Genomic DNA, 16,420 nt, shown 5'->3' on the forward strand with positions numbered 1-16,420 from the left:
TCACATAAAACACCTCTCAGACGGCCACAAGAGGTGCTTCCTGGATCAGTGCTGCAGTGTGCAGAACGTAATTTAAAGCTCCCTATAGGGATGCATTAATTTAATGCATCTATGAGCAGTTGATTGGCGCTGAGTGGAATATTTGCTGTGAATGTGTAATAGTCTCCCAATGCTTCCTATGGGGATGCATTGGATTGCCTGAGATTCTCAAGATTGATGATCTCAGCCATGGAGGTGGAGCCAGCCATGGCATCAACAGCACAGCATGGGAGAAAAGGTGAGTAAAAACATCTTTCCCATGTGAATGTAGGGTGGGCATGTCACCTAAACATACACATTCACTGACAGACACACAGTGAATGACAGACACACACTCACAGACACACACACTCACTGACAGACAGACACACACAGATACAGAAGAAAAAATAATTGTTGCTCTACATAAAGATGGCCTAGGCTATAAGAAGATTGCCAAGACCCTGAAACTGAGCTGCAGCCCGGTGGGCAAGACCATACAGCGGCTTCACAGGACAGGTTCCACTCAGAACAGGCCTCGCCATGGTTGACCAAAGAAGTTGAGTGTACGTGCTCAGCGTCATATTCAGAGGTTGTCTTTGGGAAATAGATGTATGAGTACTGTCAGCATTGCTGCAGAGGTTGAAGGGGTGGGGGGGTCAGCCTATCAGTGCTCAGACCATATGCCGCACACTGCATCAAATTGGTCTGCATGGCTGTTGTCCCAGAAGGAAGCCTCTTCTAAAGATGATGAACAAAAAAGCCTGCAAACAGTTTGCTGAGGACAAGCAGACTAAGGACATGGATTACTGGAACCATGTCCTGTGTCCGATGAGACCAAGATAAACTTATTTGATTCAGATGGTTTTAAGCGTGTGTGGCAGCAACCAGTTGAGGAGTACAAAGACAAGTGTGTCTTACCTACAGTCAAGCATGGTGGTGGGAGTGTCGTGGTCTGAGCCTACATGGGTGCTGCCCGCACTGGGGAGCTACAGTTCATTGAGGTAGCAATGAATGCCAACATGTACTGGGGCATACTGAAAGAGACTGGGCCGCAGGGCAGTATTTTAACATGATAACGACCCCAAACACACCTCCGAGACGACCATTGCGTTGCTAAAGAAGAGGAGGGAAGTGAGTTCCACAGGAACGGTGCAGCCTTCGAGAAGTCTTGAAGGCGAGCATTAGAGGTGGTAGTACGGACAGAAGATACACGTAAGTCTTCAGCAGAGCGTAAGGGCCTAGACAGGACATACTTGTGTTTTAGGGAGGATAGACAGGTGGGAGCAGCATTATGCAGAGATTTGAAAGCAAGAACCAGAATTTTAAATTGAGCCCTATATCTTACAGGAAGCCAATGTAGGAACTGACAGAAAGGTGAGGCGTGGGAGGTGCGGGTGGACAGGAAGATGAGCCTCATCTCCGCATTCATTATGGACTGTAACTGCGCAAGTTGGGAGCACGTAAGACCACTGAGAAGCAGATTACAGTAGTCAAGGCGAGAAAGGACATTGGAATGGACCAGCACCTTAGTTGCATCTGAGTTTAAGTAGGGTCGCGCAATGTTTTTGAGATGGAAGCGGCAGGATTGGGAGATAGACTGAACATGAGGTGTGAAGGAAAGGTCAGAGTCAAAGAGAACACCTAGCCTGCATCGTGGAGCTGATGGTAGCACCGTTGACTTGGATGGAGACAGACACAGGAGCAGCAACACCTGAGGGAGGAAAGATCAGAATTTCAGTTTTGGTCAAATTGAGTTTAAGGAAGTGGGCCGTCATCCAGTTAGAAATAGCAGAGAAGCAGTCAGAGACACTAGTCAAGAGGGACGGGGAGAGATCAGGAGAGGACAGATAGATTTGCGTGTCATCCACATAGATATTGGAAACCAAAGGAGCTAATGAGTTTACCAGGGGAGGCAGTAAAGATAGAGAACAGTTGGGGGACACCAACAGAGAGGAGTTGGGGAGAAGAAGCAGAGCCAGAGAAGGAAACACTGAAAGAGCGCTGGGAGAGGTAGAAGGAGCGCCAGGAGAGGGCAATATCTTGTAGACCGATATTGCGGAGGATTAGAAGAAGCTGTTGATGATCAACAGTGTCAAAAGCTGCAGAAAGGTAAAGGAGAATTAGAATAGAGTAGTGACCACAAGATTTAGCAGTGAGTAGATCATTGGATACTTTGGTCAGTGCCGTTTCCACAAAGTGCTTAGCACGGAAACCAGACTGAAGCGGGTGTAGCAGAGAGTTGGACTCGAGGAAGTCTGTCAATATCGCATACACAACTCATTCAAGGATCTTGGACACAAATGGCAGTAGAGAGATAGGGTCAAGGTTGGGCTTCTTTAGAATTGGTGTTACAGTTGCATGTTTGAAGGGCGATGGAAATATGCCATAGGAGAGAGAAAGATTGAGAATTTTAGTGAGAGGTAGAGGAAGAGAAGAAGACAGAGTACGGATGAGATGCGAGGGAATTGGATTTAAGGAACAGGTGGTGGGGCGGGAGGACTGGAGCAGATCAGAAACCTCTTCCGCTGTAGCGGGTGCAAATAAACATAGAACAGCAGAGGGAGTGAGGTTAGGGGAAGTATTGTAAGGTGAAGAAGAAAGATGAGAGATCTCTTCCCTGATTGTAGAGAACTTGTCAGTGAAGTGAGTTGCAAAGTCTGAGGCAGTCAAGTTAGTAGGTGAAGGAGGAATTATAGGGCGAAGAAGAGAGTTAAATGTGTGAAATAGTAATTTGGGTTCACAGGAGTGTGTGGTTATGAGGGTATTGAAGTAATTTACTTTTGCAGAGGAAAGAGCAAGCTGTATGAGCACAGCATAAATTTATAGTGGAGAAAGTCAGATGCACAGTGAGACTTTCTCCAACACCGTTCAGTAGTTCTGGAGCAGTTTTGGAGGTATCGAGTCAGCTTGGTGTGCCAAGGTTGTTGTTGGCGGCGCTTGCTGTGTTTAAAAGTATGAGGTGCCATGATGTCTAGTTGAGAGGAGAGGGTGGAATTGTAGAAGGAGGTTGCAGAGCTAGGACAGGTGAGGTTTGAGATAGGTAAAAGGAGAGTTTGTAAATTAGTGGAGAAATGCTCTAGGTCAAGACATTTGAGATTTCTGTGAGAGTGATGTTGAGACGGTGGTGTCAATTGGGTCTTGGGTATGCCGATGTCAAAAGTCAGCAGACAGTCAGATAAAGGAAAAGGAATTTTGGAGAGGCGGTACAGAGATTGGTGAAGGCAAAATCAAGAGTGTTTCCCGCTGTATGGGTTGCTAAATTGGACCATTGCGTGAGGCTAAAGGAGGAGGTTACAGAAAGCAGACGGGAAGCATCAGTGCAGTTGGGGTTGCTGATTGGGATATTGAAATCCTCAAGTATAAGGAAAGGAGTGCTAGATGAGAGAAAGTGGGAAGGCCAGGAAGAAAAGTGCTCAATAAATAGCATAGTATGACTGGGGGGGGGCGGTAGACGAGGGGCGGTAGACGATAACAATTCTTAAAGGAGTAGGTTTAAATAGGCGGACAGTGTGAATTTCAAACGAAGAAAAGGATAGTGCAGGGGCAGTTATGATTGGTTGAAAGGTACAATGAGGGGAGAGAAGGATGCCTACACCACCTCCTTTACAGTTGAGTCTGGGAATGTGAGAGAATTGTAACCCACCGAAACAGAAGGAGGCAGGAGTCGCACTATCAGAGGGAGACAGCCAGGTCTCTGTAAGTGTAAGTAGTGTGAGTGAGTTTGAGATGAAAAAGTTGTGTATATGGCTGCTGATTTTAAATTACTGCAGACTGAGCGGTCGTTCCAGAGTGCACACTGAATGTTGGTAAGTGAGGGTAAAGGGCAGGGTATTGTGATGAGGTTTGTGGGGTTTCTAGTTTATTTAGTGTGTGTAGAGAAGGTGAAGGGCCCTGGATTGGGAGAGACATCACCAGGTGCTAGAAGCAGGAGGAGAGAAAGTGACTGGAGGTGTGAATGGGTTTTATATGCATGGAGTCTAGGATGAGATCGATTGTGGGTAGGAGTGAGAGAGTAGAAACAAAAGTGCAAGGCATGAGATGAGAGAAGGGGGGAGTGTAGCAGAGAGGGGCATATGTAAATATGGATGGTGGGGGATGAGTGAAGTGGGTGTAAGGAGAGATTTTTATACTGAGGGAGAAGGAGGAAATAAAGAGAAGACAGATCATTGCTAAACTGTGAAAAAGTAAATTGGAAATAATTGGAATAACATGAGCAGGTGAAGGTAGGGTAAATATTATGTTTTATGTGTTAAGAAAGTGCAGGAGTGTACTAATAAGAGGTAGTGTGTACACCTGTTATTTTTTCTTATCTTATATTGGGTGTGACAGACAATCTATGAATGTAATAATGAGAATTGGGTGGGGTGGGTGGGTATCAGACTTTCTTACAGCAGTATTGGGCCTTGATAGTTTTGATAGCAGGCTGTTGAATAAAGATGTGTGAGGGTCAGATAGGCTTGCAATAAAGCTGAGGGAGGGGATATGTATCTAGGCACAGAGATGCAGGGATGGTTATTCAAATAAAAACAAACATATCAATAAAAGAAGGGAGGGGTCAGAGGTCAGGTCAATAGAGGAATGCATATAGGTGAATAAAACAATTACATACAGGGCTAGCAAAACTACACTTTAGCAGGACAGACAAGATATAAAGGCAAGAAAATATACAATGCACACAGGATATATAAAATAAAATAAATGTACAGGGAAGTAAATTAAATATAAATGTTGCTGTGCAGATTAGAGTCTTAGTGTGGTCTTTCAGAAGGCTACCTTTGCTTATTGCGGACGATCAGCTGATGGAGCACAGACTTTCTTACAGCAATATTGGGTCTTGACAGGTTTGAAATCAGGCTTGCTTATGTGTGTTGAGTTATTTTGAGGGGGCAGCAAATTTACACTGTTATACAGGCTGTACACTTACTACTTTACATTGTTGCAGAGTGTAATTTCTTCAGTGTTGTCACATGAAAAGATATAATAAAATATTTACAAAAATGTGAGGGGTGTACTCACTATTGTGAGAAACTGTACATGCTTGATGTTTCAATGATTGTCCTTTGATTTGGAGTGTGTAGCTCCAACCCGTTGCCTGTTAATCATACCGCAAGGTAATTTGTTATCGTGATTAGGAAGATTAGTTCTTGTCTGACTTGTGCATGCAACACCACACGCACAACTTACACTGAGCTTTCTTTATATGGAAATATCATTTTATTGAAGCATTTTCAGAAAAAGATCACAGGTTTGCACATTGTCAGAGAAAGGTACACGTATAAAGATTTAAGGAGGACTCGCAGGTCCCCTACGCTCCAGTAGTTTAAACAAGAAGCAGCCATGTTACATAAGTATAGCGATGTACCCAAGCATAATTAATTATCACTTAACAATAATTATGACATAATGGTGATGAGAAAGCTTTAACCCTGCAGAGTATGCCAAACTAGCGTTGTAGTGAGGCGATCTGATGGTGGATGTGTAGCTCAGTTCCCAGCTACATGTATAGTATCGACTGGGAGAGTTGTGGCAAAGCTGATGCAACATGGGGGACCGGAAATTGTCAGGTCAAGCTAATTAACTATCCTTAATGTTATACTATAGTGTAAAGAACCTAAAAGCTGGACTCCCGCCTCGTCTACTATCTCATATTCAGTGCGAAAGGTGCAATGGTAACCAGTGTGGGCAGTGTATATTCACCAACTGAGCCCAATCACGCTTCCTGAAGATGTGATTGTGTCAGTCAGATCGGGTCCCAGTCCTCACCTGGTGATTTCCCATTTAGCTTTAATAGGTGTAGTTAGTATTCTGAGAGGTCTAACGATGGTTTATTAGCATAGTCCTGGAGGGAAGAGAAGGAGTAAAGTAGAAAGGGAGTATTGTAGATTGAGCATGACAAAGGATGGGAAGTGTGGGTAAAGAGTAGGGATGATAGGACTGACCCCCACGCACCCACTCAGCTTGCCCTCCGGCCAACCCATTCCGCCAGGAATATGATCCAGGGTCTCCACCTTTTGAAATGTTTGCCGTCTTTGCTGGACAGAGACGCCTGGATCGATTCAGCTGCATTGATCTCCTCCACTCTCTCCATTCATTGTTCTAGTGTAGGGGATGCGATTTGCTTCCAAAGTGTAGGTATCAAAGCTTTTGCAGTGTTGAGGAGGTGTCGGGAGTATTGACTTCTTATACGTTCTAGATTGGAAGTGGCGTAGTGTGCAGTAGTACCTGGTCAATGCCCTGTGGGATATCATCTCCCAAGATTTCTGCGATCTTAGCTATAAGCTCTTCCCAGAACGGTCGTATCTGAACACAATCCCACCATATAGGTCTCACGGTGCTTTCGGACGTATTGCATCTCCAACATATTGCTGGTACCGAGGGAAAGATTCTGTGCAGAAGAGTAGGTGTCCTGTACCAGAAGGACAGTAGTTTATAGTTAACCTCTTGGTATCGGGAGCTTATAGAGCTTTTGTGATGTAGCGTCAAGATCTTATCCCACTGCGCATACGAAAAAGACTTTACTGTTAATTCTTCCCACTGTCGTTTAAACATAGTCTTGTTAGTCAGGCCCCCCATCAGGAGGTGTTTGTATAGTACCGAAATTGCTTTGGTCCTTTGAACCAGGTCAAGTCTCGGTGTAAGGCATTGTTATTACGGATGTCGCAGTTGAATTGTCGTAGTTGGGCGTAGTGGAACTTTTGCATCAGTGACGGGGTGACATCTCCCATAAGCTCGAACAGTGTCTTCAAGTCAGAGTTCCCCAGGACCATCTTTAGCATTATAAAGTCTGTCCCCCTGACATACGCCCATGTCTTATGAGGCAAACCCCTGCCTAGCATCGGGTTGTGTGTCAGAGTCTTACATTTTAAAATGTTAAATTAAATAAAACTATGGAGTGCATAATAGGGATGGGGCTCTAAATGTGTATGTGCTTGAGACTTAAACTTACCCTACAATGGATACATCCAAATACACATCAATGTAAACTAGATATGTACTCAGATATATTCAAAGAAGGCTAATGTGTTGTTTTTTTTCTAGCTACCATAACTACCTTTGCCAAGACAATAAATCTAGGGATGCATTTATACATGCACTGACAGACAGATCCTCTGGCATAATCCCTGTTCTATAGTTATCTGTTATTGGGTTTCTATCTAAAAGCTTCCACTTTAACCAGAATCTAGCAAAATATATATATTAGAACACAGCAACAGAATATCCAAGAATCCGCAACGTTGGTTATAATGAAATAAATTTACTTCAGAATCCGGAATTTAAACAATACACATTACAATACCATGAATCTTCAGCCACGTCTGCAATGTTTGGGCTGTAGAGGAGAGTTTTTGATCTTCCAGCATTGTGGCATTACAAGAGTTCCACACCGCTGCATGTAAAGCCGATTTAGCAATCCCCATTTCCAATATAACCCACTGTCTGTGAGCTAGTGTGACATGCCAGTCTAATATCCGTTGCAGGACTGTTGCTAGGTGATATTTGCGGAGGTCAGGTAGGGCTAAGCCGCCTCATGATCGTGGTAGGCACAACAGGTCGTGACGCAATCGGGACCTCTCGCCTCCCCAGACATATCATAGGAAAGAAGATCGCAGGGATGAGAAGAATGCAGTTGGCAATGCCACTGGGATCGTTTGGTAAAGGTATAGTAGTCTGGAAAGGATGTTCATTTTGATTACCGCTATTCGGCCAAGACATGATAAATTGGCATTTTTCCAATGTTTTTAGACTTTTTGAAGATGTTGAATATGTGGTAAGAAAAGTCATTGGTAGAGGTCTGCAAGGTTGTTGGAAATGTATACACAAATAAGAACCAACAGGGTGTCAGCACTATAGGATATAAAACATACAGTATGGCAGCACTCCAAACCAGTGATACAGAAGTACACACAGATTAAATACAAATATTTACCCAAAAAGCGCGCTAAACTGATCTGTAAATAGAAAATGACAACAAATAGTGCAGACTATCTGAACAGGGTCCAAAATATGTGAAAGGGGGGATATGGGGAAAGAACTCACATTTACCAGAGCCCTATCACCCCAGGCTCTGGGTTTGCAATGCTCCACTTGAGAGGGAAGATTCCCACACTGATTAAGCTCCAAGCTCACTGGAAACCGATAAAGCTGTGCAATATAGGACAGAGAGAGGCAGGACCTCCAATTGAATAGTATCAAAGACAATTTATTAAAAATAAATGGTTAAAAACTCTTACTTTGCGAGTGGTGGGTTATGCTAACATAGCTACCCACATAAAAGCATATAAACAGCAAGTACAGAATCACTTCCTGGTTTCGTCCGTCCCGATCACGTGATCACTTCCGGGTCCGCCTCTCTCGTGACGTGTGTGTGACGCGTTTCGCCCGCCTCCACAGGCTTCCTCTGACAACGTCACTGGTGTCCAGCCCTGTCTTTTAAGTGTCTCACTCCTCCCCCTCTGTTATTTCATTGGTCCGGGGGCGTGGTTTCCTCAAAAAGGCTGGTATTATACCTCTGATGGATTTTAAATCTAAAGTCCAGCTTACTCATACATGTGTAATTTTCAATTAGGTAACCAACGTTAAAGGGCTAGTATCCAACCTATTATTGCACATAACTCCTTATGCAGAATGTCATATATAAATTTGTCCTTATATTAAGGCTACATTAATACAAAAAATAAAATAAAAAATCATATCATAAAATACAGGATCAATACAATATACAGCTTGTGTAGGCAGAAACTTCACCTAGAGATCCAAGTGTAGAAAATTGGATAGTAGTTATAAAGAATATTTCTTTATTGTGATAATGAAAATATCAAAGTTGCTATATTGCATAATTTAAAGTGATATTCACCTCCAAATTATCGCACATTATTATTACATACCAATATGTGACCCAATATAATATGAGGGTCTGTAATTATCTATCCCAAGAGAGTAATAGATCCCAACTCTAAACACTTATGAATTACACCTAAGCGTACCCATTTCTGCCATTTCTATAGCACTCCTCTAGTATAAATATTATTTGAAAAGATATAATATGAAATGTGACTGCATCTATGCAATTTTTTTCTCCAAAATGTGTAGCTTAGCAGGACTTCTCCGATAGATCTGAAGTGATTAGAGTTGGGATCTATTACTCTCTTGGGATAGATAATTACAGACCCTCATATTATATTGGGTCACATATTCGTATGTAATAATAATGTGCGATAATTTGGAGGTGAATATCACTTTAAATTATGCAATAGGTCGTCTGCGTCCAGAGATGTCACCATTCCTTCGTAAGTTACGGAGTAGTGGCTCTGTGTGAAGAGTAGAGATGAGAGTGGACAACCCTGTCTAGTCCCATTCCTAATTTGAAAGGTGTCAGTGAGGGCTACATTGACACGTACCCGTGCATTAAGGCAGCTGTATAAAGCCTCCATCCAGTTCAGTTTACTCCCAAAGCCCATAGTGCATAACATCTCCATCATGAAGGACCAGTCCACCCGGTCAAAAGCTTTCTCTGCATCGATCAAAAGAAGTAGTAAAGGTATACCCTTTTTCTGTGCAAGGTGTTGGAGGAATAATGATCGCAGAGTGCTATCCCTGGCCTCGCGTCCAGGAATGAATCCCGTTTGATCCAGGTCAACTAGTCATGGTAGAATCCTGCACAATCTGGTGGAGAGAACCTTTGTGAGTAGCTTGACATCCACGTTCAAAAGGGAGTTGGGTATATAGCTCCCACAGACCTCAGAGTCTTTACCAGGTTTGGGCAAGACTGATATTGTGGCCGCTAAGGATTCCAGGTGAAGGGAACCCCCGCCCATTAAGTTGTTCAGTGCCTTGGTCAATCTTGGAATAAGGATGTCACCAAACTTTTTGTAATAGTCTAGTGTTAGACCATCTGGTCCCAGTGCTCGTCCCATCTTGGCCACTTTGATTGACAATCTAATTTCCTCCTCTGATATGGGGGAGTCCAGTTGGTCCGCTTCCTCAGTAGTAACGTCAGCTATTCAAATATCGTCGAATTCTAGAGTTCTTATCTGCAATGGTGGTATTATCTCCTCCAGCATGAAGATTGTATACAGATGAATAGAAGTGTTCGAATTCCACTGCTATTGCACTAGGGAGTTGGGAGGTCCCGGTAGTGTCATTGGGTTAGGAGCGATAGTAGTTGACTCCTAGCTTCCAATAGTTCCACATAAACGCCCATTATCTGAGACCGTTTGTGTTGTGCCTCTAACTTGGAGATGTTATCCAGCAATGTGTTTAACAATTGTTGTGATTCCTTCTTCTTTTTAGAGGCAAGTTGAATGAGCTTACCAAGTATAACAGATTTATATGCCTTCCACAAGGTGACATTATAGACGTCTTTGTTAGTGTTTTCGCTTGAAATAGGACATGAGTGTTTGTCTGGTCTGGTCTTGTACATTCTGATTCAGTAGTATGGAGTTATTCAGCCGCGATGCCCATGACATCGATCTGTGCGATGGTGAATCCATCACAATCTGAATAGAGCTGTGGTCTGACCAGGTAGACGCATCCATAGTAGCCGTTAGCAGGCCTGTGAGCCCCTCCTGTTGGATAAAGATATAATTTATATGGGAATATTGGCTGTGGATCACCGAATAGTGAGAGTAATCCCGGTCAGCATGATGTAGGGTCCTCCAGCAATCTACCAGGCGGAGGTCTCAGAGTGCTTTATGTATGCCCTGTATGGCGTGTTGTGGTACGCAGCTGTGTCCTGTTGAAGAGTCCAGTAGTGGGTTTAACCCCTTAAGGACACATGACATGTGTGACATGTCATGATTCCCTTTTATTCCAGAAGTTTGGTCCTTAAGGGGTTAAAGGAACGTTGAGGTCGCCCCCAACTATGAGGACCCCTTCTGTAAACGTTGCCAATCTGTCGAGTAGAAAGGATGAGAACTCTGAGAACGGAAAAAAGGTTAGAGAGACTAGATAGCTTGCCCTTCGGTACATCCCCGCTCAGGTCTCAAAATATTTTTTGCTCACTTGTGCCATTACAGAAAGAACATATCTGAAGCATATCAGACTGGTTCCACCCGTATGGGAAATCCAGATCCGGGATGATGGGGGGGAGACAATGAGGGGGGGAGACAAGGAGACCCAAGAGTGAGAAGGGAAAGTGTTGACAGAGAAGCTAAGTGGGCCAAGGGTCACCTGATCCCACCCCGCGCCAGTAGGCAACAGAGGTGAAGCGGGGGGTCCCCAGTGGGTGAAGAAACAAGAAGGAAATAGAAAGAGTAGTCTAGAGGTTAGGATACCAAGTCTGACAAAGGACCGAGTAGATCTCGAGGAGTTATCTTTATAATGTGTGAACAAAATAAGGTATTTTTTGACCATATGTTTTCTCATTAAGTTATTCAAATTTTAGAGGAATGATATCACAATGCTGCTGTTTATGCCTTTCATTTCAGCTTTTCAGCCAAACCTGTAGCAGTTTATGTATGATCAAATACAATTTCAGATTAAAAAAAACTTTTACTTTGTTTCAATGAAAGATTTTTCACATCTTGTTTGTTCGGATTACTGGAAAATCAGAAAGCCTCTTTCTAAATAGTGATGTAATTTTGACACTATATTGTCTATATCTACGCTTGACTCCATGACTTTGGCAAACCACCTACACAGAGTCAGCAGGCACACTATTTGTCTATTTGTTAGACATGTACAAAAGAGTTGTTTATAAAAACTAAACAAAAATAAAACTTTAGGAATTATGTGCATAAGCAAAGCTTTTTTTTTATATACCCACGCTTCTTTAAAATACTGCTCTATCACTTTAACAGTTGTTGTATGAATAAGAGTGATATTCAACCTTTTAACAATAGTAAAAAAAAAAAAGAATTTATTCACTGGTGACACCACAAGAATAACAGAGTGGCTGCAGGCCAGCTGCTGTGACAAATTTAAAGAAAGAGACTATAGAGATTGTGCTTCAAGATTAATGTTAGTTGACCCAAAATAAATGTAATTGGGCTGAAAACCAATACTATGTATGCTTCTAATAAAAAGAAAGAGGTAAAACAAGGTGAAACCCTCCCAGCCCCCTGCTGTTGAAAAAGTCGTGAACCTAAGGGGCTTTCAAACTGCTCACCATACAGGTGCCTCCTCAATTATAAAAAGCTATGTCCCCAAATTAGAAATACCACCTGTAACCTAGCTCAAGATGTGCCCCTTGACCTCAAAAGTCACCAGGGGTTTCAAAATAAACTTTAATGTGCTGTTGGCTGAAATCATGGGAAAGGCTTTAAAGATGTTAGAATAGGCTGCATGATCCCTGTTACATTACTTTGACCAAAGGACAAAGTTGGATTCTAGCTAATAGATAGTTTGTATGTAATCAACTGGTTTACTCACAAGCATAATGCTGTGAGTAAGAAATAGGAAATCATTTTTCAAAAGATTATGTTCCAGGATTTAGCATACATTGGTGAAATTATACAGAATCTGGTGAAATCCCTATTAATGGAATCCTCCAAGCCCATAATTAATAAATAATGATTAGTGGTTATGGTTCCTGGAGGATACTGTCGCCCCCAATGTAAGTAATCAAACTTGAAAATGTATTTGCTACTGTCCTGCTGTATCCTGATCTTTGACCTTTGCCTGAACCATCGCGTTTGAACCTGTGCTGCCTGTCCTGACCTCTGGCTTCCCCGACTACTCTCTTCGTCTGATCCCCTTTGTACTGCGAACCTAGTCCATTGCTTTCAGTACTACTTTGCATCTTTGGCTCCATCTACTAAACAATGAACCCGACACTGTGAGAGATATGCTGAAGTTGAAAATGATCTAATTACTCTATTTTTCAGGTGCTGTCAAGAACACGTATTTTTATGTTATTGTCTTTTTGAATAATTATGTACTCTCCATTTAAGTTCACAGAACCTGTGCACTCTTAAAGAGCTGACGCCAGCCTGTCATGCTCTATTGCCAGTTGATAAAGCCCTGTGTGGCGAAACGCGTTTTGGCTAATTTTATATTTTAGATTGTACTAATAAAGGATTATTGGCTTTTTTACTATATACTTGCCATATACCTTTTATTTTATATTTAATTATTTTCTTTTTACCTGGTCACATATTATCTTGGAGTCTACACCTGCCCAAGAATCCTAGGTGGGGATAGTACCACCTACGTGATTATATTGAGCAGTATTTCCTGCTCATCCAAATGTGAGTACTTTTATTTCTTCATTTTAAATTTATTTTACCATATAAGCAGTGAGCACTATATTTGGCTTTTATCTCTTTTCCATATCGAGGAATTACCATCACCCATATCCCACCAGTGGGGGATAGACGCCACTGAATGCTAATTATACTTGAGCTAGTTCATGCTCTTATATAGGTGAGTGTATTACCTCCCTATTTTATATCTAATTTCTACTTAGCAGTATACAGTCTGCACTATTGGATTGTCTCTGTCTGTTTATTTCCATATTCATCACCGAGTCAAGATTTCTCCAACACTAGAAGATCCAGTTGGATATATTATCCACTCAAGCCATTACATATCCATTGGAACACACAAAGAAGTTTACCAAGTATTTGGACTATTATCTATTCACTTGTTCTGTTTATGTTCTCATTATATGTGAGTACAGTTTATTTAATTTATTTTATTTTATTTTTATCTATTGTAGCGCGACCTATTATTATTTCTGTTTTGTCATGCTCATTTGCCTTGCATGTTTCTACTAACTCATTTTTTAAAGTTTCAGAATCTCCAGATCAACCCAGAATGGATTTTCCACTTACCTCTCTGGGGTATTCCTCAACAATCTACTAATTTGATCCTTATACTCACCTTGCTTCCTGCCTGCCTCAGTTGGACTTCAAATATTTCCATTTCAGCTGCTAAAAACTAAATAAGCTCACCTTATTTGCACTCAGCTACAGCTAGCCAGTTTACCAGTCTGTATATTTGATCTTTCCATAGGCCAGGAGAATTACGTTCTGCAGGAATCGCTTAACTGCCAAAACAATATATATTACATATATTTTATTTGTTTGTGCAAAAATGTTGCTCCGTGTTTTAGAGATCATCCGGGGTACACGAGTATTACCAAATAATCCAAATATATTATTTGCATACCAGCTATATGAAAATAGAGGGTCCAACATCTGTCTTTGGTTGTGCATACAACTTTACTAGCTTCTCATTAAGCTATTCTGAGGAAGTGGTGGAGATCCGCCTATCCATCACTTGAACAATCACATGAGATTCTATTCATGGTCATAGAGAAAGATGGCTCCATGCTGCATATGGAAGTCAGAAATGACATTTTCTAAAGAAATTGAAGGTCATAAATCACCAAGTCCTCTCAGTCTCTTCATAATAAAGTAAAAGAACATTTGAAAGAGATATTTTTTTTGTTTTTTTGGAGTATAACAATACTCAGATAAGAGCAGAAATGGACAACGCTTGATTTAAATCGGAAGCTAGGGAATGTGAGATGGATTCTTCTCGGATTGAAATATCTTAATTTCTCAAGTGTTGCAATACTTGTAATGGACCAACAAGGGAGCTCTTCAAAGATTTGTGTGCAGATCTTTTCAAACGTCAGAGTGCCTTCTTTATTTGTAGAGCAAGCAACAGCAAAAATGTAAATGCAAGCAAGGAGATTTTGAAAGCCTTCAGTATAATGATTATAATATACCCATGAAAGGAAAGAACATTTTGAAAGCTTTATATTTTTGATATAGGATCTCATCTATGATTAATGTGGCTTTTACACTTTGCTTTGTTACTTCCTGAAGTTCAGTGAACTGAATAGAAGCATATTTTTCCAAAGGCTATTATTAAACTGCAAATATTTAAAAAATATATTGCAATAGGAGGTTGTAGATACTGTGATTTGCAGGGCCAGATTAAGAGCCCAGTGGGCCTTGAGCTGACAATTATGATAGGGCCTAATTACAGAATCTTATCAACCAAAAACACTAAAACAACCATACCTCCCAAGCGTCATGTATCTGATGGAGATGGTTTTGTAGGGAAAGGATGCAGCTATACGAAAACACATACTCTATGCTAATCTCTCTCTAATTTATGCTTTCATCTTTCAAGTAAATCCATAACCCCTAACAGCAGTGTCCAGTGAAGCAGAAAGTCAATAGGCAGGGTAAAAGGGTGTGCCACTGACGCGAATCACATGACCAGACCTGCCAAAAGGGGTGAATATGCCCAAAAGGGGGGCATGTTTGTCCAAAGAATTGTAAGGCCAGCCTGGCATGAATAGCACTCACATGTCCACTTGTCTCCTTATCGTCTTACTAGCAGGCAGAAGTTCCTGGTATATAGTCTGAGACAGAGAAAAGGTGTATGTAGTGAGTTTAGAAGAAAGGGGACCTGCCACAGTGTTAGATAAACCAGCGTCTGCATTACCTAAACTAATTTATTGTCAGCCAGTCCACACAAGTTTTGTTGCCATACATCCCTCTTAAGCTTCCAAACTTAAAGGGACACTATAGTCACCAGAACAACTACAGCTTATTGTATTTGTTCTGGTAAGTAGAATCATTCCCTTCAGGCTTTTTGCATTATACACTGTCTTTTCAGAGAAAATAACTCCACTAGCCACTCCTTAGATGGCTGCTAGAGGTGCTTCCTGGTGCAGTACTCCCTAGTGTACAGCACTGCCATTCAGTGTCTCCACCCTCTGCATGCAGACACTGAACTTTCCTCATAGAGATGCATTGATTCAATTTATATTTATGAGGAGATGCTGATTGGCAAGGGCTATGTTTGACTTGTACTTGCTCTGCCCCTGATCTGCCTAGTTTATAGTCTCAGCCAATCTTATGGGGAAGCATTGTAATTTGCTCAGACCACCACTTATGATGATGTCAGTGCAGAGGCAGAGCCAGCATCTGCAGACTTGAATACAAGTAAGATTTTACTTTATTTAGGGAGGCAAGAGGGGATCAGGGGGGCTAGATGGTGGTTTCTACATAATAGGGTCAGAAATACATGATTTTGTTCCTGACCCTATAGTGTTCCTTTAAGCAAGAGTATGTGAAGAGTAGTTAGGGTTGCCACCTTTCTTGGAAAAAAAAATACCAGTCTTAATCATTTGTATAATTAATTAGTTATGCATGACATCACATGATGTAAATCACAAGGAGTGACATAAGAGAAAATTCTGTAAAATCACCAACAAACTACTCACAGTTTGAGTCTCCCAGTGTCTCCCAGTCTCCCAGTGTCTCAGTCTCGCAAGTCACCCAGTGTCTCAGTGTCCCTATGCATCACAGTGTCAGTGTCCCCATGTCACCCAGTCCCATAGTCTCCCAGTGTCCCCATTTCTCCCCGTGTCCCCATGTCTCAGTATGTCCCCATGTCACTAGGATACTAGGGGACACAGTGAGACATGGGGACACTG

This window comes from Pelobates fuscus, chromosome 1 (genome assembly GCF_036172605.1).
Source record: "Pelobates fuscus isolate aPelFus1 chromosome 1, aPelFus1.pri, whole genome shotgun sequence".
Taxonomy (NCBI): Eukaryota; Metazoa; Chordata; class Amphibia; order Anura; family Pelobatidae; genus Pelobates; species Pelobates fuscus.